Here is a 27123-nt window from a genome sequence, read left to right as displayed (position 1 = left end):
ACCACCACTATCCTCCTCCGCCATCAGAACAGAACAGCTGGTTTCCGACCCGCTGGCTTCACCACCCACACTCCTCATTCTGGCAGTTCTGATCTTCCTCTGAGGCTCACTAAAATCTGCATCATCACTGCCCCCACCATCCTCCCTACGACTCTTCTTTGCACCCCTATCATCCTCCGAAGAAAAATCTTCAATGTTTTCAGGACCCGAAGGGTGTTCAGGACTCTCGGGTTCCGAGATTTGCACTTCACATCCTGTTGCGTCCATTGCCTCTCCAAAAGTCATCATCTCAGGCAGCTCAGCCTCCACCACCCTCCTAGATATTCTCGCAGACACTGCCTTTTTCTCCACCTTTGCCACTTCCCTCCAGAACTCCTTTTCTTCCCTCCGCTTCTTCCTCATTTCTTCAGCAGAAGAAGAACATGGTCTCAGGGACACCTCCTCTGGCGCCGTAGAGGGAGAGGCTCTACCAGTTTCCCGCCTCCTTCCCTCTCTCTCCTCCCTCTCCAATCTTTCCAGCACTTTCAGTGCGCTTGCCATCTGCCTCCTCTCCAGCTCCTCCTCCTTCTGTTCTTTATCAGAACGTCTAGGTGCACTCCTAGGACAGTCCTTATACATGTGATCACTACTCCCACAGACATCACAGGACTTGGCCTCTGGACACTGGTTGGCCATATGCCCCTCCTTTCTGCAATTTCGGCAACACTGCCCTTTAAGGCATGTTACCATGGTATGTCCGAAAGAAAAGCATCTACGGCAAAACATGGGCTGGCCTGGGTAAAAGAGGAAACCTCTATGGCCTGCAACGGAAAAATTTGATGGAGGGTGTCTAAAGCCCCCCACACTGTCAGGATCCCTTTTCAATTTCACACAGAATTTATACTGACAGTTAAAGATTCCTAGACAATTGACTTGCTTCACTCCCTTCCGCACATATTCACAGTAGCGTGAGAGGAAGCACTCCAGCAACTCAGGGTCTGTAAAAGGGTTATAGACAGTCACAGTCACCTCCTTTTCTTGCAGACCAAACAAAGGTTCCCATCTAACTCCTTCCAAGCAGGGGTCACTAGAGTGACCACGGAGCCATTCAAAGACATTAAGGCAAACATTCTGGTCCATAAAGGTAATGTCATAATTACCTTGACGTGAAAATTCGTTGACACTGAAGATCTCAGAACGTCTTGCTCCAGCTTTGCCTTCAACGATGTCTTGGACAATGAAAACCACGTTGTTCTTGTTCTGGTCAGATGGATCCACGGACAAACGGATGGTGTTCTTCACAAAAGACATCTTGGATTCTGTCGGTATGGAATACCACAGGAAAAAGCAGAAAATCCTCCACAAAAGGGTCCGGATTCCTCCAGGAGACTCGCACCAATCAAGGTACAGTCATACGATCGCAGCCAAAAGGCCGAGAAGCGATAACCAGAATTGGTTTCAGCCCAGGGTGCCACCCTCGGATTCCGAAAAGTCCATTTGTGCAGATGGGCGCCTGGACTCCCATTACGAAGACATGTTGTCAACCTCTAGATCCCTTACATGCCTGCACTTTTCGGCTTGCTGCTGCCGCAATCCACGCATTTTAGATCTGCATAACTCCACCTATTTTAGCACAGCACCCTCACCCTCTGCTGTTCCCACCCGCCTCAACACCGGTGGTAGGGAGGAGAACCAATTAAGTGGGGGGGGTTGGACGAGCAGCTGTCTACCCTTAGCAGGAGTGTTGCTGATTACTTACCTTTCCTGCTGCTGCTGGCTGTCCAGCAGCAGACTGAAGGTGGCTGCTGCCGTGCGCAGGTATATAAAGGCTCAGAGCATATTGTGACACGCGCAGCGTTCCATTGCCACATTCCATCTACTGCAGGCCGGATACCTGGCTGGCTAAACAGCACTGAGAAGCTCACAGAGAACACCATAAGCAACACTTTAAAAGAACGCCACAGACCAATTAACCAAACTTTTTTGGGGGGGGCTATTTTTTTACAGTCTGCAGGCTTGAAATTAAAGAAGTCAGTGTTCCACCAGAGGGAGACAACGCTTCAGAAAAGCCATTGTAGCAAGCCAAAAAAGAAATTTTAAGTGCAGCACAGTAACCAGCACACATACCTGTTAGCTCAGGTGAGTTTAAAAGGCTGCAGTTGATAACAAGGGCATTTGCTAAATAGATGGTGTGTGTGCAACAATATACTGAAAAGACAATTATATTGTGCAGCTTATCTCACCACCTGTAGTTAGTTAGTTAGTTAGTTAGTTAGTTAGGTAGGTGAAAGCTCCAAAATGCTTGCCTAATATGGCTGTTTATCCAAAAGGAAATAAAGGGGGAGAGCTAGATAGATAGCATTGCAGTACAGTACATGGCAATGCAATGCAGAGTTGCTGAAGTTGAACCAAAATGAGTTTGTCATCTGGCTTCTGCAACTTTTAACATGAAAAATCCAATGAGGAGAAAAGCAAAGCCAAAAAGTCCATCCAAAAATCCGACAAACAAGCAAAAGCAACAAAAAGCATTGAATTCAATTCTTTCTGATTTTAGAAACTGCATTAAAGAATGAGTGCACCGGTCCTGGAAATGCTGCAATACCAGGTCAATGCGTGGAGTGGACAGAGCGAGCTCTTTTACCATCTCCCTGTTCTAAAAATCCATTTAATATATGGTCCCCAGATAGGGGACGTATCAGATATTAAACTGATAAGAACAGATTTTTTTTTTTTTTTTTTTCTCCTCAGACGAGGAAATTCCACAGTCTATGGAAACCAGACAAAGGAAAATTCCATCAAAACAGCTGCGTCAAATCCAATACGCAATTTGCTGTCCCCATCATCATCGGAAATATTTATTTCATATTTCAAAACAACAATAACAAAAATCAAGAGGTACTAACAATATATCTCCACTTTTTAACTTTCCATATTCCCTCCGCATCCACTTCCCCTCTCCTCTTTTTGTCCCATAGGAAACACACATACATCTTCCCCAAAATCACCTTCACACTATCCTTTACAGCAATTTCCTTCCTTTTAAACACATACACATTCCTCACATCCCATAACACTTCCTTTATACATGCAAGCATCAACCACAAGACTCTTTCCTTCGTCCCATCACATATTCCCAAACCAAACATAAACAACTCCAAAGACAACAAATTCACACCACACAATTCTTTACACAAAGGCCACATTCTCCCAATCAAATCTCTAGCATACTGGCAATTCCAAAAAACATGCAACACACTTTCCCTTCCACCACAGCCATTTCTTGGACACATTTCACTCCTCACCAAACCTCTATTCCTCTGAAACTCTCTCACAGGTAATACTCCATGTAAAGACTGCCACACCACCTCACTCTGTTTGTTGGTCATACCACTCATCCGCACTTTCTTCCAAACCTTCTGCACATCACCACCCCTAACCATATTTATTCCACATTCTACCTCTCTACATTCAATCATCCTATACACAGCCTTCTTATTCTCCAGCAATCTCACATCTGCATCACACAGTTCATACTTCACCAAAAACTTATAAACCCACACATACCATACAGGCACCTCAAAAGCAATCGGACATCGCAAATCCCTTTCTCGCCACTTTAAACGAAACAAATACGCTCCAAATAAATACCTACACATAGATGAAAACTTTCCATCCGCCCTAATCACTTTCAAAACAAACACAACGATATTCACACCAAAAAACACGTCCAAATTCGGAAAACCCAAACCACCTTTTTCCACTCTTTTAACCAAAATTTCTCTCCTAGCTCTCTCCATTTTCGAGTTCCACAAAAAAACAAATAAAATTCTATTCAAGCTTCTCATACACATATATCCTGGTGGAAATACTACCGCAATATATAAAAATATTGGCAACACCACACTCTTAACAATTAAAATCTTCCCAAAAAAGGATAAACTCCTCAATTTCCAAAAATTCAACTTCTGCTCAACTTTTCCTTTCGCATCATCCCAACTTTCTTTCCCATCCAAACTCTCTGAAAACTTCACACCCAACACTTTAATAGGTCCATTCACTACATTCACACCTACATCCCTACTTAAACTTCCGCCTCCAAGACCCTTACACTGACTCTTTTCCCAATTCACTTTAAACGCAGATGCACCACAAAAAATAGACACTAACAACTTCACCCGCCTCACCGAACATTCAGAATCACATAATACACACACGTCATCCATATAACCACTCACCTTCCATTCTTTTCCTCCACCTCCCGGCACTTGCACACCACGAATTACCTTATCTTTCCTCAGCATACACAACAATGGCTCAATTGCACAAATATAAGCTACAGGGGACAAAGGACACCCCTGTCGCACACCCGAAAACACATTCACTTTCCTACCCACATACCCATTCATTAAAACACAGCTATAAACACCCGCATACAAACTTCTCACTCGCCCAACAAAATCAGCCGGAAAACCCATTTTTAACAACACTCTGAACAAAAAACCATGCAACAACCTATCATAAGCCTTTTCAAAATCCAAACTTAACAAAAATACACTCTTCTTACGACCCATGCAATCGCATAGACAATCTCTTAACATACACACACACTCATGAATCCGCCTCCCAGGTACCGCACAACACTGCTCATCCCCAATCACACTCTCTATAACATCACGCATCCTATTAGCCATAAGTTTTGCATAGATTTTATAATCACAATTAAGTAAAGTTATTGGCCTCCAATTCCTCAGACTTTTCAAATCCCCTTTCTTAGGAATTAACACAACCATACCTGCACGCATACTCTCAGCCACCTCCATGTTTCCCCACATATACTTACATACATCCACAAAGTCCTTACCAATCACACCCCACATCACACGATAAAATTCTACTGGGAGGCCATCCTCCCCCGGCGTCTTATTCAAAGCCATACTACACATAACCTTCCATACCTCATCACCAGTCACCTCACCCATCACTCTCTCTCTTTCTGCTTCACTCAACTTACTCTCTAACACACTCAAAACATCATTCTCCAAACATTCATCCCTCTGTTTCACTGCATACAGATCCTCATAAAACTTAGCCACCTCTTCACACATATCCTCTCCACTCACCTCACTTCCATCTGCTCCATACACCACGCTCATACTCTGTTTCTTTCCAAAAACTTTTTTAAAGAAAAGCCGAGAACATTTCTCATCCTGCTCCATCTTATCAATCTTTGCCCTAAACACTATGCTTCTGACGCGCCCCCTGGGCCAGTGCTGTTTGGGGATTACCCGGAGCCGGATCAGATGGGGGTTGTAGTCTCCGAGTGGCGGTGACCCGGTCCGTGCCCAGGGTGTCAAACTCAGTGTGTGGCAGTCTTTACAGATGTTGTTAAAGGTCCTTAATGTCGACTACGCCACCCGTTGATTTGCGGTCATAAGGCCGCTGCTGCAGAAGGGTCCGCTGAGGCTGGTGGTGTGTGTGCAGCTCTGGTAGTATAACCCCCAACGGGAGGGGTATAGCCTCAGGGGGTCAGGTGTAGAGGATGGTGGTTGTGCAGGTGCAGGATGAATCAGCAAGAAGACTCAGAGTCGGGCTGTGCAGTTCCGGGGTTTTTTACTTACGGGTGTTCTTATGGTCACTCTGGCCTGAAGCGACCACCCGAGCCGTGCTGCGTCCACCAGGTCCTGGACTCGGCCAACCCCCAAGTAATTCTGGAGCGTGGTCCTGAGCTCCTGTCTGACTTTCCCTCTCTTCTGGCCGTTCTCACCAGGGATCCACCTATGTCCGGCTCCCTCGGGTCTCTTGGTGGGTACACCTCTTCTGGGTTCCCTGACCCTATACTTGGTCTGCCTTCCTGGTGGATTTAGTGAGGGTCGTGGCAGATCCTGCCCACAACCTCCGGTCTCTGGCTAAGGTGTGCTTTTCTCTCTGCCAGCTTGGGATCCGGTACCCTAGGTGCCAACCCTTCACCCTGTTGCTTGTATTCTGGGGTCTTGGGGTTCCTTCTCCTTCTCTCTGGGTCCTTCTGACTCCTCTCTCTCTCTTGGCCTTGGAGCTGGGCCCAGCCGGAACCACAACTCCCTGTCAGCCCTTCTGAGCTTCTCTGCTCTGCTCCTCTGACTCAACTCTGACAGACTGACCCTGATCTAAGATGGTGCCCACCTTATATACTCCCTCTATGTGTGAGCTCAGGTGACCAGCACCCAATGAGCTCCTAGCCTTACCCAGACTGCTCCCCCTATCTGCCCCTACACTACTGGGATGTTCCACCCCCCTCCCACTCCAGCCAGGGACAGACACTATCATACCTGCACAAAAACTAGTGGGAGTACCGTCGATCTGTCCCCCGGAAATGGGATGTATGTAGTGTATGCAGCTAACTGAGCTCAGTTCCACACTCCATCCTTACCCGGGAGTGGAATACCACACCTCTGGCTTGAGGTGTAATACCCCTGTAGCAGCCGAATCCTCAGGGTGCTACACTTCTCCTTCTCTCCAACAAAAACTTACTAATCTCCTTTTTTACCTCTAAAATATCCTCCTCCACCTCAACTCCTCCTTCCCTTAACTTATACAAAACGCTCAACCGCGCGTTCAGTTTAACAAAACTCTCTCTTTTAATTGCTGCATACTTGTATCCTAAATTTTTAAAGAACATTTTTGTTTGTTTCTTCACCCAGTCTCACCACTCACAAACATTCCCGAACTCATTTTTATGCTTACACCATTCTTCATACCGCCTTTCATACTCCTTTCTCACATCTTCATTCTCTAACAGTTTAACATTTAACTTCCACAATCCTCTCCCAAACACTCCATCAATTTTTATATCCAACTCACACAACATACACACATGATCTGAAAAAAGAACGTTTTCCTGCCTATAATTAACAGAAACCATATTTTTAGAAATAAAACAATAATCCAATCTGGATTGTACCCTACCACTCTCAGAAAAGAAAGTGTTCAACAAAGGATTCATGTTACACACCCGCTGCATATCACACAACCCAAAATCATTCACTAACTCCAATAATGCTTTCCCAGACACATCCACATTCACTCTCCCCACATCACAGTTCATATCACCCACAATTACCACAGGTATTCTTCCTGGAACAAAAAGCTTAATTTTTTCAAATAAACTTTTGCGCTCATTTTTTTCAACTGGCGCATAAACATTAATAACACAAAACTTTACATTCTTGTATACAAAATTAGCAAGGATACATCTCCCCACCTCAATAACCAAATAATCACTCAAAACAACCTCCCTTCCTTTAACCAAAATACCCACACCATCATTCTTATTACATGCACTCCCCGACCACACAGACGCTCCATAAGACCATTCATCCCCTTTCACACCATCCACTACCCCACATTCTTGTAAACAAAAAATAGATGCATTTTGCATAGCTAAAAACTCAAAAATAGCAGCTCTTCTTACTTTACTTTTAAACACTCTTACGTTTTGGGACACTATGGTAAATCCCATAATACTTCTACTCCTTCACCAATTACACAAAGAAATAGCCTTTGGCCTAAACCAAAGCTCACAAGAGGACAAAAAGAAAAAACATTTACAATATTATATGGTGACACTATCCAGCACCACCACTATCCTCCTCCGCCATCAGAACAGAACAGCTGGTTTCCGACCCGCTGGCTTCACCACCCACACTCCTCATTCTGGCAGTTCTGATCTTCCTCTGAGGCTCACTAAAATCTGCATCATCACTGCCCCCACCATCCTCCCTACGACTCTTCTTTGCACCCCTATCATCCTCCGAAGAAAAATCTTCAATGTTTTCAGGACCCGAAGGGTGTTCAGGACTCTCGGGTTCCGAGATTTGCACTTCACATCCTGTTGCGTCCATTGCCTCTCCAAAAGTCATCATCTCAGGCAGCTCAGCCTCCACCACCCTCCTAGATATTCTCGCAGACACTGCCTTTTTCTCCACCTTTGCCACTTCCCTCCAGAACTCCTTTTCTTCCCTCCGCTTCTTCCTCATTTCTTCAGCAGAAGAAGAACATGGTCTCAGGGACACCTCCTCTGGCGCCGTAGAGGGAGAGGCTCTACCAGTTTCCCGCCTCCTTCCCTCTCTCTCCTCCCTCTCCAATCTTTCCAGCACTTTCAGTGCGCTTGCCATCTGCCTCCTCTCCAGCTCCTCCTCCTTCTGTTCTTTATCAGAACGTCTAGGTGCACTCCTAGGACAGTCCTTATACATGTGATCACTACTCCCACAGACATCACAGGACTTGGCCTCTGGACACTGGTTGGCCATATGCCCCTCCTTTCTGCAATTTCGGCAACACTGCCCTTTAAGGCATGTTACCATGGTATGTCTGAAAGAAAAGCATCTACGGCAAAACATGGGCTGGCCTGGGTAAAAGAGGAAACCTCTATGGCCTGCAACGGAAAAATTTGATGGAGGGTGTCTAAAGCCCCCCACACTGTCAGGATCCCTTTTCAATTTCACACAGAATTTATACTGACAGTTAAAGATTCCTAGACAATTGACTTGCTTCACTCCCTTCCGCACATATTCACAGTAGCGTGAGAGGAAGCACTCCAGCAACTCAGGGTCTGTAAAAGGGTTATAGACAGTCACAGTCACCTCCTTTTCTTGCAGACCAAACAAAGGTTCCCATCTAACTCCTTCCAAGCAGGGGTCACTAGAGTGACCACGGAGCCATTCAAAGACATTAAGGCAAACATTCTGGTCCATAAAGGTAATGTCATAATTACCTTGACGTGAAAATTCGTTGACACTGAAGATCTCAGAACGTCTTGCTCCAGCTTTGCCTTCAACGATGTCTTGGACAATGAAAACCACGTTGTTCTTGTTCTGGTCAGATGGATCCACGGACAAACGGATGGTGTTCTTCACAAAAGACATCTTGGATTCTGTCGGTATGGAATACCACAGGAAAAAGCAGAAAATCCTCCACAAAAGGGTCCGGATTCCTCCAGGAGACTCGCACCAATCAAGGTACAGTCATACGATCGCAGCCAAAAGGCCGAGAAGCGATAACCAGAATTGGTTTCAGCCCAGGGTGCCACCCTCGGATTCCGAAAAGTCCATTTGTGCAGATGGGCGCCTGGACTCCCATTACGAAGACATGTTGTCAACCTCTAGATCCCTTACATGCCTGCACTTTTCGGCTTGCTGCTGCCGCAATCCACGCATTTTAGATCTGCATAACTCCACCTATTTTAGCACAGCACCCTCACCCTCTGCTGTTCCCACCCGCCTCAACACCGGTGGTAGGGAGGAGAACCAATTAAGTGGGGGGGGTTGGACGAGCAGCTGTCTACCCTTAGCAGGAGTGTTGCTGATTACTTACCTTTCCTGCTGCTGCTGGCTGTCCAGCAGCAGACTGAAGGTGGCTGCTGCCGTGCGCAGGTATATAAAGGCTCAGAGCATATTGTGACACGCGCAGCGTTCCATTGCCACATTCCATCTACTGCAGGCCGGATACCTGGCTGGCTAAACAGCACTGAGAAGCTCACAGAGAACACCATAAGCAACACTTTAAAAGAACGCCACAGACCAATTAACCAAACTTTTTTGGGGGGGGCTATTTTTTATAGTCTGCAGGCTTGAAATTAAAGAAGTCAGTGTTCCACCAGAGGGAGACAACGCTTCAGAAAAGCCATTGTAGCAAGCCAAAAAAGAAATTTTAAGTGCAGCACAGTAACCAGCACACATACCTGTTAGCTCAGGTGAGTTTAAAGGGCTGCAGTTGATAACAAGGGCATTTGCTAAATAGATGGTGTGTGTGCAACAATATACTGAAAAGACAATTATATTGTGCAGCTTATCTCACCACCTGTAGTTAGTTAGTTAGTTAGTTAGGTAGGTGAAAGCTCCAAAATGCTTGCCTAATATGGCTGTTTATCCAAAAGGAAATAAAGGGGGAGAGCTAGATAGATAGCATTGCAGTACAGTACATGGCAATGCAATGCAGAGTTGCTGAAGTTGAGCCAAAATGAGTTTGTCATCTGGCTTCTGCAACTTTTAACATGAAAAATCCAATGAGGAGAAGAAAAGCAAAGCCAAAAAGTCCATCCAAAAATCCGACAAACAAGCAAAAGCAACAAAAAGCATTGAATTCAATTCTTTCTGATTTTAGAAACTGCATTAAAGAATGAGTGCACCGGTCCTGGAAATACTGCAATACCAGGTCAATGCGTGGAGTGGACAGAGCAAGCTCTTTTACCATCTCCCTATTCTAAAAATCCATTTAATATATGGTCCCCAGATAGGGGACGTATCAGATATTAAACTGATAAGAACAGATTTTTTTTTTTTTTTTTTTTAAACCATTCAGTTTAGTTTTTTAGCAAACAGTATGAATTTCTCCAAAATTTGCTACTTAAAACTTCTCATCATCATGTTTCTATTTATTTAGCAGTAGTATAAGACTAAATATAATCACAAGGGAACATCCTTTACATAACACAAATGCAGAAACTTCAAGGAATCACAAAGAAAAAAATCACTGGTATTTGATAAGTTAATGCCACTTTTTAAATTTCCAAATCCCTTCGGCATCTGTGCCACCACCGCCTCTGCTGTCCAACTTATATATCAGGTATAGTCTTGAAAGAATAAGTCTAACACATTCATTCACTGATAAAGATTTCCTCTTGAAAAGTCCAAGGTTCCTTGCATCCCACAAACTCTCCGTCACACAAGCCATTATCAACCATAAAATTCTATCTTTAGACCGACTACACGCACCAATTCCAAACATCGCCACACGCCAATCCACAAAATTCACGCCTGCTAAACCCTTACACAATCCACCTACACACTTCCACACACTGTACGCGTACTCACAATCCCACATAACATGCCTCACAGTCTCACAACCACCACATCCCACTCTCGGACACACATCTGTTCTTATCAACTCTCTTTTCTTCTGCACTTCTCTCACAGGTAAAATATTATGTAAAGTCATCCACACCACATCCTTCAGTTTGTTTGACATCCCATACGTATCTAACTTCTTCCATGCATCTGAAACCTCATTCCCTCTCAGCCCAACAATATTACACTCTACCTCATTTGCACTCATTCTTTTCACCACATTCTTGGTCATTCTAAAATCATTCATTCCCACACTCAACAAATCATGCTTTCTCACAAATTTCTCAATCACCTCATACCAAACAGGACACTTAAAGGCCACAGGCACACTCGCATCTCTCTTTCTCCAGCATAACCTATACAACATCCATCCAGCAGAATAATTAGCCATAAAAGCACCTTTATTGCCTTTACCCAGCAAAATAACCACAGTCTTAATATAATTAAGACCTAAAAAAACTTCAATATTGGGAAAGGCCAGCCCACCATGCTGACAAGCCTTAAAAAGGCTCTCCTGCTTCAACTTCTCCATCTTACTACACCACAGGAATGTGAATACCAACTTCTCTACTCTCTTAATTTTCCTGTAAGGAGAAGGAAAAACAGTCGCCACATAAAGCAGGATAGGGAGAATCACTGCTTTGATAATTAATACCTTACCACGCAGAGTCAATTCTCTCATTCGCCAAAAATTCAATTTACGTTCAACCCGCATACCACACTCTTCCCAACTTTCATTCCCTTTTAAGTCATCATTAAATAATACGCCCAAAATCTTGATTGCACCCTCTTCACACGTTACACCATCCATACGAATACTACTATCTCCAAAACATTTAAAACTACATTTATTCCAATTTACCCTAAAACCAGACGCACCAACAAAAAAATCCAAAAGCAATTTAATTCTACTCAAAGAAGCCATACTTTCACTCACAACTAGTGTTGAGCCACCCCTGTAGTGTTCGGGTTCGGTTCGGTTCGTCGAACACCGGGATGTTCGAGGAACTGTTCGTCGAACTGTTCGTCGAACACCTTAGAACACCGTCGAACACCGTTAAAACCAATGGCAGGCAAACAAAAACACATAGAAACACATAGAAAACACCTTCAAATGTGTCCAAAAGCTGACAAACTGCTCAGAAGACACTCTCTTTAAAAAAGCCGGCCGGCAATTCAGCAGCGGCATACACCGGTACCCGACAATTTAGACAAGAAGGAATAGAGCCTCACACATAGATTAGATAGATAGAAACATGTCAGTCACATATATATGAAGTACAGTGACAGTGTTGCTTACTGTACTTGTCATTTAGTGTAAAGGATTTATTAAAAAATATAATAGTGTTTTCATGCACTGTCTCTTTAAAAAAGCCGGCCGGCAATTCAGCAGCGGTACCCGACAATTTATAACAGAAAGAATAGAGCTTCACACATAGATTAGATAGATAGAAACATGTCAGTCACATATATATGAAGTACAGTGACAGTGTTGCTTACTGTACTTGTCATTTAGTGTAAAGGATTTATTAAAAAAAATAATAGTGTTTTCATGCACCGTCTCTTTAAAAAAGCCGGCCGGCAATTCAGCAGCGGTACCCGACAATTTATAACAGACAGAATAGAGCTTCACACATAGATTAGATAGATAGAAACATGTCAGTCACATATATATGAAGTACAGTGATAGTGTTGGTTACTGTACTTGTCATTTAGTATTAAAATAAAGGATTTATTATTAAAAAAAATTGGCGTGGGGTTCCCCTTAATTTTAGTCTCTAGCGGAGGTTAAGCAGACAGCTGGGGCAGATGTTTGAAGCCTGGGAAGGGGGTAATACCCACGGAGCTTCCCAGGCTACTAATATGAGCCCCCAGCTGAATACATAGCCTTTACTAGCTATTAAAATGGGGGACCCCCCCAAAAAAATGACGTGGGGTCCCCCCTAATTTAATAGCTAGCAAAGGCTAGGCAGACAGCTGGGGGCTGATATTAATAGTCCAGGAAGGGAGCCATGAATATTGGCCCCCTCCCAGGCTAGAAACACCAGCCGTCAGCCGCCCCAGAAATGGCGCATTCATAGGATGCGCCAATTCTGGCACTTAGCCTCGCTCTTCCACGCTGCCCTGTAGCGGTGGCAGGGGGTAATAGGGCTGGGGTTGATGTCAGCTTATAATGCCAGCTGACATCAAGCCCAGGTTAGTAATGGAGAGGCGTCTATAAGACACCCCCATTACTAACCCCATAGTCAAAGTTAAAAGAAAACACAAACACCCAGAATAAAGTCCTTTAATTGAAATAAAGACACAATCCTTTATTGTTCTAAATTAAACCATACTTACCGTCACGCCCATTCCAGCTGAAGGCAACGATCTCCTGAAATAAAAGAAAAATAATAAAGCAACATCATCCTTACCTTTCCATGGTTCCCATGACAGCTTCAGCTCTGCTACATCGAGATGACAGGCTGGACCGCAGCAGAACGCTGCCATCCAGCCTGTCATCCCGCAGACACTGAGAAGCGCAGGCATGCTTGCGCTCTGCAGTGTCTGGCTGTGACGGCATAAAGATGAGACGAGTTCATGTCCAATGAACTCGGCGCACCTCATGCACGTCACTGACAGCGTGGGAAAATTCTCACGCTGAAGCGCTGAGTGCAGGAGAATTTTCCCACGCTGTCAGTGATGTGCATGAGGTGAGCTGAGTTCATTGGACATGAGCTCACCTCATGCACGTCACTGACAGCGTGGGAGAATTCTCCTGCACTCAGCACTTCAGCGTGAGCTCTATTCTTTCGGTTCTAAATTGTCGGGTACCGGTGTATGCCGCTGCTGAATTGCCGGCTTTTCGTGTTTCACTGTGAGCACAGTTCCCATCGATTTGGGCAATCACTGTAATGCCACAACCACCATGGCTGTGGCATTACAGTGAGTGGCAGACAATCCCTGCATGATTGGTGCTCTAAATAGCACCAGACATGCAGGACACGCTTTTGGTGCACGAACAGTTATCGAACATAACCTCCAACAGCCAAATTTTTTGCAAATCGTTCGGGTTCGTCGAACAACTCGAACACCGCCCAAAACAGCTCGAATTTGAGATTGGCGAACAGTTCTAGTCGAACACCGCTCATCTCTACTCACAACCACAACATCATCCATATAACCTAACACTTTCACATGCTTACCACCACTATCAGGCACCAACAAACCTCTCATCATTTTATCCCGTCTAATCAAACATAACAATGGTTCTATTACACATACAAATAAGACGGGGGACATAGGACACCCCTGCCTTACTCCTGACCTAATCTTCACTTTGTCACACAGCCACCCATTAACCAAGAACTCACTTGACACACAATCATACAATGATTTTACACAATTCACAAATTCTCTAGGAAACCCCATTCTTTCCAGTACTTTAAACAAAAACACATGCGAAACCCTGTCAAACGCCTTCTCAAAATCAATAGCTAAAGTCATACATTTCTGCTTTCTATCCTTGCAATCCCCAATCATATCTCTCAACAATAACAAGTTATCACTCATACTTCTTCCAGGCACTGCACATACTTGGTCCTCCTCCACAACACTACCAATCACTTCACGCATACGATTTGCCAGTAACTTACTGTAGACCTTATAATCCGAATTCAGCAGTGTTATTGGTCTCCAGTTTTCCAAACGTTTCCTCTCACCCTTTTTATACACAAGCACAACCACTCCTTCTTTCATTGATTCACACAACCTACCATTCACCCACATATACTTACATACCTCAGTCAAATCTGTTCCCAAAACTTCCCATGCTTTCACATACAACTCTACAGGTATACCATCTTTCCCAGGAGTCTTACTCTTTTTAGCACTCCACACCACATTCTTCACTTCATCCAGAACTACATCCTCACACAACAGATCACGCTCCTCAGAATCAAGTTTTTTCTCCACACCATTCAGAACATATGACACAAGCCCAGAGTCAATCCATTTCTCATCATACAACTTGCTATAAAACCTATTCACTTCTTTCAGCACATCCTCACCCATACAGTTGGTTCCACTTTCATTCACAACTTCATTCATATCAGTCTTCCTACCATTAATTTTTTTAAAAAAGAACCTCGTACACTTCTCATTTTTCTCCAGGTGCTCAATTTTAGTACGATATATAATTTCCTTTCCTTTCTCATCCAACACACGCTTCAATTCATTCTTAGCCTCAGTAAGTTGATCAGACATCTCCAAACCACTTGCAACACACTTTCTCAACCAGTCAATCCGTCTATTAAGGTCATTAAACCTATTCCTATATCTGGCAGCTTTTCTATAGCCCCACTTTTTGAAGAAAGTTTTAAATTGCACTTTCACCCAGTCCCACCAGTCAAGAACACACACAAAATCCTTCTTACGCATTCTCCATCTTTTATACTTTACATTAAACTCATTCATCACCTCATCATCCTCTAACAGCCTTGCATTCAACTTCCATACCCCACCGCCATACACTTGGTCACCATTCGCACAAAACACGCCTCTCAAACATTCATGGTCCGAAAAAGGTACCTTTTGTTGAGAAAAATCCAAACATACCATATTTTTAGAAAATAACATTAAATCAATTCTGGAATGAATCTCACCCCGGTCAGCATGGTATGTCGGCGGTGGTGGCATGCCAAGAACAACAACTGCTGCATCTAAAAAGGAAAAATCACAAATTAAATGGGACAATTTCTTTCCTGTTATGTCACACTTTCCTTCTGTGACACAATTAACGTCCCCAACAAAAATAGTGGGAGATTTCCCTGGAATAAAAAAACTTAATTTTTCAAGAAGCGCAAGCCGCTCTTCCTTCCCTGTAGGGCAATATAAATTAATAATTCTGACCCGCCACCCTCTATAACTCAAAAATGCAATTAAACATCGGCCCACCTCCACCACAATATAACTATCAATAGAGATTTCTTTATTCCCAACTAATATCCCCACCCCATCATTTTTATTATGATTAGACCCTGACCAGATATGCTGTCCGTAAGGCCAGTCTTTGTCACAAGGAGCATCCTGAATCCCACACTCCTGAAGGCAAAAAACATCAGCACCTAAATGTTTCAGGTAGTCCAGAACAGTTGTTCTTCTGATTTTAGATCTGATCTGCCTTACATTTAGGGACACTACATCCCAACCAGATTGGCAAGACATTAATTAATGAAAAGAAATACATGACTCAATGTTGATCACACCATACTCATCCATTATCATCAGACTGGGAAAGCACCCCAAAGGTGTTGATGCTCTCAGGGATGCCAAGGTAAGGAGCATCAGGGGAGAAGACATCCTGCGGGTAAATGCGGTCACTTGCAGGACTGTCGCACCCTCCGCTGGCAGGTGAGTACTCTCGTCTGGGTTTTTTATTGGCCAGTTCAGGAGTATCATCATCATCAAAAGACCTCCCAGAAGTAAAGTCTCCTTGGCCACTATCCCTGGCCACCTCTTCGTCTGTAGCACCCCAGGACAATGCAGGGGTTCGAGCTAGAGACACATCCATGTCACCCTCACCACATATTTCGGACTGATGAGGGAGGTCCACATCCAACTCGGAGATCTCCATACTTGGCCCAGCAGGGGCTGGAGGGTCCAACAGGGTCTGGGCCTCACCCACCAGATCTTCAACCTCAGGGGGCTCCGTATCCTCATTGATCTCTGCAGTAGTCACCTGTGGGGTAACAGCAGGGACAGTAGGCTTACCTTTGGTCACTTCGGAGAAGGACCTAGGCTTGACTTTAGCCTTACAATCCCGAATCACATGTCCTTCCTCCCCGCAGGCATCACATACCACCGGGTTGGGACAATCCTTTGCCAGATGACCGTACTTGTTGCACTTTCTACAGTTTGGCAATTGCTTGCAGAAATCCTGGATATGCCCGAACATGTTGCATCTCCTGCAAAACAATGGCGCCTCGGGAAAAAACAGATATCCAGAGTCTCTTCCAATTGTAAAGTTCAGGGGAGGATAGTGAATACCTCCAGGACCATGAGGGTCTATCCCAAACCTCACAAAGTATTTATACTTCCCAGTCCACAGCCCTTCTCCATTTAAGATTTTATGGGAGAATTGCACAAAAATGCAGTGTCTTCTCAGGAATGCAGTGATATCATCCCGGGAGATAAAGGGGTTGTGCATGAATACTACCACCGGGATATCCCCCTTAGAGTAGAGTACAGTGAAGATAAGTCCATCCAGCTGAGGGTGCTCTGAAAGGACTTGAAGAGTTTTGAAAAGGTTTTGGCAAGCCGCCATAGAAGAAAGCACCAAGACGTACCTATGCTCCCTTCTGAACTTCTGCAAACAGATGATCTCCGACTTCTGGATCTTCAGGATTTCATAGAAAATGGCGTTGACCAGGTATGACAACGAGAAATGGTCCTTCTTCTCCTCAGAGACCTCGATACGGAAAGCATTCTTGACCCGGGGATCCCCGGTCCCAGCAAAGCGAAGCTTGACACCCATGGTCGCTTCAGGAATCGCCTTCTCGTTTCCTCCTCACTCTCCCCCTATAGCAGCATCCAGCTTAAGCCACCTAAGTGGCGATGCTGGAAGGCCAAGGGCTAGTACACAAGGAACCTCTTGTCCAAACACTAGGTCTGAGCCAAAAGGCCGAGAAGCGATAACCAGAATTGATTTCGGCCCAGGATGCCACCCTCGGATTCTGAAAAGTCCATTTGTGCAGATGGGCGCCTGGACTCCCGTTACGAAGACATTTTGTAAACCTCTAGATCCCTTACATGCCTGCACTTTTCGGCTTGCTGCTGCCGCAATCCACACGTTTTAGATCTGCATAACTCCACCTATTTTAGCACAGCACCCTCATCCTCTGCTGTTCCCACCCGCCTCAACACCGGTGGTAGGGAGGAGAACCAATTAAGGGGGGGGGGAACGAGCAGCTGTCTACCCTTAGCAGGAGTGTTGCTGATTACTTACCTTTCCTGCTGCTGCTGGCTGTCCAGCAGCAGACTGAAGGTGGCTGCTGCCGTGCGCAGGTATATAAAGGTTCAAAGCCTATTGTGACATGCGCAGCGTTCCATTGCCACATACCATCTACTGCAGGCCGGATACCTGGCTGGCTAAACAGCACTGAGAAGCTCACAGAGAACACCATAAGCAACACTTTAAAAGAACGCCAAAGACCAATTAACCAAACTTTTTTTGGGGGGGCTATTTTTTTTATAGTCTGCAGGCTTGAAATTAAAGAAATCAGTGTTCCACCAGAGGGAGACAACGCTTCAGAAAAGCCATTGTAGCAAGCCAAAAAAGAAATTTTAAGTGCAGCACAGTAACCAGCACACATACCTGTTAGCTCAGGTGAGTTTAAAAGGCTGCAGTTGATAACAAGGGCATTTGCTAAATAGATGGTGTGTGTGCAACAATATACTGAAAAGACAATTATATTGTGCAGCTTATCTCACCACCTGTAGTTAGTTAGTTAGTTAGTTAGGTAGGTGAAAGCTCCAAAATGCTTGCCTAATATGGCTGTTTATCCAAAAGGAAATAAAGGGGAGAGCTAGATAGATAGCATTGCAGTACAGTACATGGCAATGCAATGCAGAGTTGCTGAAGTTGAGCCAAAATGAGTTTGTCATCTGGCTTCTGCAACTTTTAGCATGAAAAATCCAATGAGGAGAAGAAAAGCAAAGCCAAAAAGTCCATCCAAAAATCCGACAAACAAGCAAGAGCAACAAAAAGCATTGAATTCAATTCTTTCTGATTTTAGAAACTGCATTAAAGAATGAGTGCACCGGTCCTGGAAATGCTGCAATACCAGGTCAATGCGTGGAGTGGACAGAGCAAGCTCTTTTACCATCTCCCTGTTCTAAAAATCCATTTAATATATGGTCCCCAGATAGGGGACGTATCAGATATTAAACTGATAAGAACAGATTTTTTTTTATCGAAAGCCCGAATTCGTGTACAAAACCCGAGTGCGCTTAAAAAAGTGACAAGTGCCACAAAAAAAGTGCACTAGGATGCTGGTCTTCTTGAAACCCTCTCCAAAAGGAGAAGGGTCCCCCAAACCATTCCCCATCCCTCCGAGCCAGAAGGCCACAGCGAGGAACAGGGACAAATAGCCACCTCCAGCCGGAGCCAGAGGCGACCCAATCTTACCCCCAGCACCTGCCCGAGTTCTCACCCGACCAAGGCACTGGGAGCCAAAGACTGTGCTCCCTTTCCGGAAGAGGGGAGCCAACAACGCTCTCCTCCCGAAAGAGGAGAGCCAGGGGGGGTTCAGGGGGGAGCGGAACCTGATGGCCACACACTCCCCCCCTAGACCTGCCAAGAGAGGAACCCGTAAGGGAACCGCATCCCGACAAAATCCTAGTAAGGACGTGGACACACGTGAAAAAGTGGACACACAGTGACAAAAAAATAAATAAATAGTGAAGGTTTCACAGTATAATACTGCCCGGACCTTCGACCGGGAATTGAAAAATTCCCCATCCTAAGGCCAGAAGGCCCGGAACAAGGGTGTGTGTGAAGAAAGAAATATTGAAGTGCTAGTGCAAATGTGCCATAAACTCAAGTGGGGTTCCCAATCACAGTGAGTTAAGGCACCCCAGGGTCACCACTCCTGGGGCACTTCACACTTCGGGCTTTCGATCTTCCCCGGCCCAATGGCGTCGATCCTGGGGGGCCATGCTTTCCACCAGATGACTATATTAGCCACCTGGCGTACTAACAAGCGCCTAAACCCCAGTGTGCATAATGTATCAATCTACTAAGGCGGCCAACATCCAAAACCGCCTTTTCGAAAGATACTACACTTGATCTTAGCCAAAAGGCCGAGAAGCGATAACCAGAATTGGTTTCGGCCCAGGGTGCCACCCTCGGATTCCGAAAAGTCCATTTGTGCAGATGGGCGCCTGGACTCCCGTTACGAAGACATGTTGTCAACCTCTAGATCCCTTACATGCCTGCACTTTTCTGCTTGCTGCTGCCGCAATCCACGCGTTTTAGATCTGCATAACTCCACCTATTTTAGCACAGCACCCTCACCCTCTGCTGTTCCCACCCGCCTCAACACCGGTGGTAGGGAGGAGAACCAATTAAGGGGGGGGGGAGGAACGAGCAGCTGTCTACCCTTAGCAGGAGTGTTGCTGATTACTTACCTTTCCTGCTGCTGCTGGCTGTCTAGCAGCAGACTGAAGGTGGCTGCTGCCGTGCGCAGGTATATAAAGGCTCAGAGCTTATTGTGACATGCGCAGCGTTCAATTGCCACATTCCATCTACTGCAGGCCGGATACCTGGCTGGCTAAACAGCACTGAGAAGCTCACAGAGAACACCATAAGCAACACTTTAAAAGAACGCCACAGACCAATTAACCAAACTTTTTTTGGGGGGGCTATTTTTTTATAGTCTGCAGGCTTGAAATTAAAGAAGTCAGTGTTCCACCAGAGGGAGAAAACGCTTCAGAAAAGCCATTGTAGCAAGCCAAAAAAGAAATTTTAAGCGCAGCAGAGTAACCAGCACACATACCTGTTAGCTCAGGTGAGTTTAAAAGGCTGCAGTTGATAACAAGGGCATTTGCTAAATAGATGGTGTGTGTGCAACAATATACTGAAAAGACAATTATATTGTGCAGCTTATCTCACCACCTGTAGTTAGTTAGTTAGTTAGTTAGTTAGGTAGGTGAAAGCTCCAAAATGCTTGCCTAATATGGCTGTTTATCCAAAAGGAAATAAAGGGGGAGAGCTAGATAGATAGCATTGCAGTACAGTACATGGCAATGCAATGCAGAGTTGCTGAAGTTGAGCCAAAATGAGTTTGTCATCTGGCTTCTGCAACTTTTAACATGAAAAATCCAATGAGGAGAAGAAAAGCAAAGCCAAAAAGTCCATCCAAAAATCCGACAAACTAGCAAAAGCAACAAAAAGCATTGAATTCAATTCATTCTGATTTTAGAAACTGCATTAAAGAATGAGTGCACCGGTCCTGGAAATGCTGCAATACCAGGTCAATGCGTGGAGTGGACAGAGCAAGCTCTTTTACCATCTCCCTGTTCTAAAAATCCATTTAATATATGGTCCCCAGATAGGGGACGTATCAGATATTAACCTGATAAGAACAGATACTACACTTGATCTTAGCCAAAAGGCCGAGAAGCGATAACCAGAATTGGTTTCGGCCCAGGGTGCCACCCTCGGATTCCGAAAAGTCCATTTGTGCGGATGGACGCCTGGACTCCCGTGTAAGGGTATGTGCACACGTTCAGGATATGAAGCAATTAATGCTTTTTGGAGCTAAATAAAGTTATTTGGTGGGACATTGCTTAAACCTTTGGATTACCATAGAACTGGGGTGGGTATATTGGTTCATTTAAATGATTAAAGAATGTGTCTGCTGTAATTCAAATAAAGTGTTTACACTGTGTCTGTGTGTTTATCTAACTCTTTACTTTAATTTAATTAAGTTTGGTCATGAAAAGGTCTGATTGACACCTTGACATAACCAAACAAAAGAGCTGGGTGTCAGCTAGTCCCATTCACCCAATCTTCATTAGCATTTCTATTCATGTAATTTATGCAACTGCTGTGAGCTGTTAATTTTAGCCTGGGAAAGTGCCATTAAGCAAACATTTTCCTAAGCCATAATTAACATTTCACAGCTGGTTCATTAGCCATTATGTCCCCCGATCAGCGCTTTGGACAAAACGTATTTTTGCTGCGTCCAAAACGCGGTGTTCTAATGCCGCACTTTTGTTGTCGGTACATGTGAATCTGTGGCGCCACTGTGGGTTCGACCGCCACAGGGATGCTGCACTTCTCTAATGGAGTGTGGTGTTCCTCCTCTGAGGTAAGGCCAGTGTGATAGTCGTGACCCAGCCCTTGCATCCAACACCACACTTCTCCACCAGAGGGAGCTGGTATGCACTAGTTGCTGCGCCCCTGGTTACGGGGAGACTGGGGAACACAAAGTGGTAGGAACCAGTTAGTGGGTGTGGGTGGAGGACTTACAAGTTAGTTACACTTCAAATTTAATATTTAATAAAAAAGCCATCTTGGTTCTTGGAGTTCTGTCCTGTCCTTGTGCTGTTCCTTGTTAGTCAAGTACACTGGCTGACATGGACTGTGGTTTCCTACCCTGAAAGTGGATCCTGTGTGGGCCTGCAGGGGATGGAGACACGGCCCTAGTCCCTAGGCCTTGGGATGATGGGCAGGCGGGAGATAAGGAATATCTCAGCCCGGTCGAGGACCATGAGCAAGAAGGCCCGGGAGCTCTAGAGTGTGGCTCCACAGCAAATGGGTCCCGGGGAGGATGCAGACAGAGCGGAGTATGCCACCTGTCCTCGCCTACTTGATCTATAAAAGGGATTCCGGCTGCAAGAGGGGTACCGGCCTCCGACACCCGACCTTGCACTCCATGTCCTGGTCGGGAAAGCCCGGTAGGCCCTGAGGATCCCACCGGGCATCGGATGGAGAGGAATTGCCACCCATGCCCTAGTTCTGAGAGGAGCTCAGAGGGAGACCCGGCCTATCTACACACGCACAGACAGGAAAGGGTGAGTCTGTAGTGCAGGAACACTCTGGCGTAGGGTCACTACTGAATGCTGGACTTTCTCAGAGGTAGTCAGACCCCCGTCCCTGGTAGCCGCAGGACTCCCCGGGGAGCAAGGAGTCGCCTTCTCGCTGTCATCTCTAAGTGAGATTAAAGCCTCAGAAGTTCACTCCTATGGCCTCCGGACTGTTCATTATGCGCCATACCATGCGACGCGGTGCCCGTGCTCCCCGCACTACTACCCCCTCCATCCTGTGTGCCTGCCCTGAGGCCTTGCTCCGCCTGTGGGGAGCAGTGAGAACTTTGGCCGCCATGACACCAGGCCTCGGCAGACTGCAGCGGCGCTGGTGACCCTTCACCAGGCACCACAGGTGGCGTAGTCGTTAAATAAAGCCACTCAACCTGGACGAGCCCACAACATCTTCCTTTTCATGTGACGGCCCTGAGCACGGGTCGGGTCCGGGCCACGGCTACATCCCATCTCTTCATCACAGGACCCGACACTGAGTCCCCCATCCCCCATCACCCAGGGTAAACTCAAAAGTAAAAGGGATCTTTCGAGAATGAGGCGTCACAAATCCACCGCATATAATGACACTTCAATCGGTAAAATCTGCAGCAGAGTCTAGTGTGTCTGCTACAGAAATTGATACGCTGTGGGTGAGTTTGGGTACGTGACCATGGTCAGGAGCTGCTGCAGGTTTGACGCTGCGTGTTTATACAGCGTTAAACCCGCAGCGTCCAGATGTTACAGCATAGTGGATGGGATCTCTAGAAATCCCATGTCCACTATGCGCGTATCAGAGGCTGCGAATCACCCGTGGACACCCGTGGACACTGACATTCAGCGCGTCTTTCAGGACAGCGCAATGTCAAATTCTCTTGCAGAGTCGCTAGGCTGCACAACAGAAATTTGACCACTAGAAAGTATTGAATGCGGTAAATACGCATGGTTCAGTGAACACATGTGGATTTACCTGCGTTCAATAGAATGCAACGTTTTGTACGCCGAAAAAAATTGCGTCCAAAGCACTGCTATGTCCGGATCATGGGCACAGAGCCTAAAATTAGAAAAAAAAATGGAATGGGCTCACGCGTCATTTTTATAACCAGCACAGAGAAAGCCGACTGCTGAGGGCTGATATTAGTAGCCTGCGGTAGGGGCCATTAGCCAAAAATGTTCCCTGGCTATTCATTTCAGCCCACAGCTGTTTGTGTAGCCTTTACTGGCTAGATTACAAGAGGGCCCCAGAAACAAATTGACGTGCGTCCCCCTATAAAATTTAACCAGCAAAGAATAAACTAGACAGCTGCAGGCCATGGATACTAGCCCCCTCCGTGGCTATTAATATCACCCCTCCGCAGTCCCAGAAATGGCACATCCATAAGATGCGCCAAATCTGGCACTTAGCCTCCACTCTTCCCACTGCTCTGTAGCGGTGGCGCGTGGGGTAATGGGGTTCACGTCAACCTTGTATTTGCGGCTGACATGAAGCCCAGGTTAGTAATGGAGGGCGTCTATAAGACACCTCAATTTCTAACCGCGTAGTATAATAGTCGTCGCCTTTTCAATAAAAGACACGGCCAGAATAAAGTATTTTAATAAAATAAAACACACACACGGTTCTACGATTTTTTTTATTACATGAAAAAAACAAACAACCGTATTCCTCACCTGTCCGCCGTCAACTACGCAGTCCACGTACGATCAGGGTCACTTGTACAGCAGTGACATCAGCCATCACTGATGTCACTGCTGTAGAAGACAGCAATGTATACTGACAGGGGTGTAAAATCACCCCGTCAGTATACAGGCTGCAGGAGGTCACTGGGGTTGATCAGCTGAAGATCAGCTGATCAGCCCCAGTGAGCTAACCACCATGGGAACATTCTTGCGAATGTTCCCAGGGTGGGCATCAGCTGATGGTCACGTGACTATAAGCTGATCACTGCCCGCACTTATCAGCTGATAGTCACGTGACCATCAGCTGATTTGTGACGTCAATGAAGGTCCTGGCAGCTTGGTACACTGCTGGCCGCCGGGGAGACAGCATCACCGCCGAGGATCAGGAGGACATCGGGGGCCACCGAACAGTTGAGTATAAAGGTTTATTTTTTTATTTTTACTTTTTTATTCTTTTTTTTACTACTGCGGGCTGGGAAGAGCAGACTGCTGCTCCTCCCATCCACGCTGCTCTCGCTGTTATCAGCCAGAGCAGCGGTCGGATGAGAGGAGTAGCAGCCTCCTCTCCCGACCCGGGTACCACCCGCAGCGCGATTGCGCACCTATTGATTTTCATTGAAACGCAGCAATTCCGCAAGTATAGATATACTACCTGCGGGTTTGCTGCGATTCAATGCAAGTCAATGGGTGTGAATTCACTGCGGAATCGCGTTAGAAATGGTAATGCTGCAGATTTTACCGCAATGGTAATCCGGAGCAGAAATTTCCGCAGGATGTGCACAGGACGTGTGGATTACCATTGCTATACATGGCAGACCTATTAACATGTGGTTTTCCGCCGCGGAAACGCATACAAAACGCATTGTGTGCACATAGCCTAAGTATGGAAGCAGCACTGCTGAAAGGCAGGAGATACCTGCAATGGAAGACGCTCCCCTAAGACTGGACAGACCTTCCTTATACACTGCCTGCCGCCAATGAATGTGGCCAGCGTAATGTCACGTGTGCTGCTCCTATACCCAGCATCCCTCGTTGGCATGGTGATGCTGTGGGCACGCTGAGCATTCTGGAAGGGGCACATCACTGCTAGATTCCGGCATGTCATGCTTAGTACAGCCCCTAATGCGGGGCAGCCGTTGGCATGGTAACATGTATAGACTATGAATGCACTGCCGGACAGTTAAAGCTGTATTAACCCATTGAAGGATAAATGATAGAAAAGATATATGTATAATGTGTATATTCCCATAAATCTAGATGTTCTCAAGATGTATATGTATATGAGAACAATATAGAATGTTCAAAATATCCAAAATGGTCAAAAGGGAAAGGAAACAGGTCACAAATAAGAAAAGGGGGGGGGGGGGGGGATGAAATATAAAAGATATATCACTATGTGAAGTACCCACCACCACTCCTAGCGATTCTGTAAAACAAAGAGAACAGGGATCTGTTCACAAATCCATATACTAATAAACATATATGTATGTAAATATATCATTAAATATAACTGGATACATCATAATCCCTGTTCAAACCCTTGGGATGCAAAGTTTGTAAACGATGAATCCAAAAGGATTCACGTTGTTCCAATAGTTGTATGCGATCCCCTCCATGTCTTATGGGTAAAACCTGCTCTAACACCTGGAAGTGCAATTGTGCCACTGTATGGTTGGCTTCAACAAAATGATGAGGTAGAGGTAAGGCGGTTTTTTACAGCGTATGTTTGATTTGTGCTGTGAAATCCGATCACAGACATGTTCCGTACCTCCCAACTTTTGAAGAATAAAAAGAGGGACACATCATTCAAATTTTAGCCATGCCCCCTGGTCACACCCTAACACACGTCCATTTACGATTTCTTTCTCCCCCCGGCAGGAGGAGTTGTCAGAGGGGCGCTGGTAATTAGGGACATTCAGCAGACGCCCGAGACTGCAGGGTGCAGACCCAAATCCAGGACAGTCCGCTGTATCAAGGACAGTTGGGACTAGAGATGAGCGGATGGATTCCCGGGTCCCTGGTCCAGTGTCCAGGTCAGTGGTACCTGGCGACTGGACAGGAGGCCGTGAATCTCTAACCATCTGGCGTCCCCGGTGGCTTTTGATCACCTGGGGCAGAACGATGTCATCTGTGCGTCCATACAGTAAGGGCCACATATACTGCTCCATTCAGTACGGGCCCCAAATATTGCTCCATTCAGTACGGGCTCCATATACTGCTCCATTCAGTACGGGCCCCATATACAGTCATGGCCAAAAGTATTGAGAATGAGACAAATAGTAATTTTTCCAAAGTTTACTGCTTCATTTTTTGTAATGGCAATTTGCATATACTCCTGAATGTCAAAGAGTGATCAGCTTAACAGCAACTACTGTACTTGCAAAGTCAATATTTGCCCAGAAAAAGAACTTTAACCCCCAAAACACATTTCAACATCATTGCAGTCCTGCCTTAAAAGGAGCAGCTAACATCGTTTTAGTGATTGATCCATTAACACAGGTGTGGGTGTTGATTAGGACAGGGCTGGCTATCAATCAGTCATGATTAAGTAAGAATGACATCACTGGACACTTTAAAAGGAGGCTGGTTCTTGGTATCATTGTTTCTCTTCAGTTAACCATGGTTATCTCTAAAGAAACACGTGCAGCCATCATTGCACTGCACAAAAATGGCCTAACAGGGAAGAGTATTGCAGCTACAAAGATTGCACCTCAGTCAACAATCTATCGCATCATCAAGAACTTCAAGGAGAGAGCTTCCATTGTTGTCAAAAAGGCTCCAGGGCGCCCAAGAAAGACCAGCAAGCGCCAGGACCGTATCTTAAAACTGTTTCAGCTGCGGGATCGGACTACCAGCAGTGCCGAGCTTGCTCAGGAATGGCAGCAGGCTGGTGTGAGTGCTTCTGCACGCACTGTGAGGCGGAGACTCTTTGAGCAAGGGCTGGTTTCAAGGAGGGCAGCAAAGAAGCCACTTCTCTCCAGAAAAAACATCAGGGACCGACTGATATTCTGCAAAAGGTACAGGG

At 45.6% G+C, this 27123-nt stretch overlaps 2 non-coding genes and 3 pseudogenes across 2 annotated transcripts; all 5 read right to left on the bottom strand.

The window, feature by feature from the left end:
• Positions 1 to 2547: 2547 nt before the first annotated feature.
• On the bottom strand, positions 2548 to 2737 carry LOC141150818 (U2 spliceosomal RNA). The gene has a single exon (XR_012246922.1). It is a non-coding gene; the product is annotated as a U2 spliceosomal RNA (small nuclear RNA).
• A 7393-nt stretch (positions 2738 to 10130) lies between these two features.
• Positions 10131 to 10337, bottom strand: LOC141150681 (U2 spliceosomal RNA; annotated as a pseudogene).
• An 8311-nt stretch (positions 10338 to 18648) lies between these two features.
• Positions 18649 to 18829, bottom strand: LOC141150551 (U2 spliceosomal RNA; annotated as a pseudogene).
• A 791-nt stretch (positions 18830 to 19620) lies between these two features.
• LOC141151173 (U2 spliceosomal RNA) lies at positions 19621 to 19712 on the bottom strand (annotated as a pseudogene).
• A 1123-nt stretch (positions 19713 to 20835) lies between these two features.
• LOC141150043 (U2 spliceosomal RNA) lies at positions 20836 to 21026 on the bottom strand. Its single transcript, XR_012246315.1, has one exon. It is a non-coding gene; the product is annotated as a U2 spliceosomal RNA (small nuclear RNA).
• Between the last annotated feature and the right edge of the window lie 6097 nt (positions 21027 to 27123).

Source organism: Phyllobates terribilis, unplaced genomic scaffold (assembly GCF_046119375.1).
Source record: "Phyllobates terribilis strain yellow unplaced genomic scaffold, ASM4611937v1 Scaffold_5__5_contigs__length_657084704, whole genome shotgun sequence".
NCBI lineage: Eukaryota > Metazoa > Chordata > Amphibia > Anura > Dendrobatidae > Phyllobates > Phyllobates terribilis.
The sequence above is the reverse complement of the archived record's forward strand: the minus strand, read 5'-3'. Positions and strand labels throughout refer to the sequence as shown.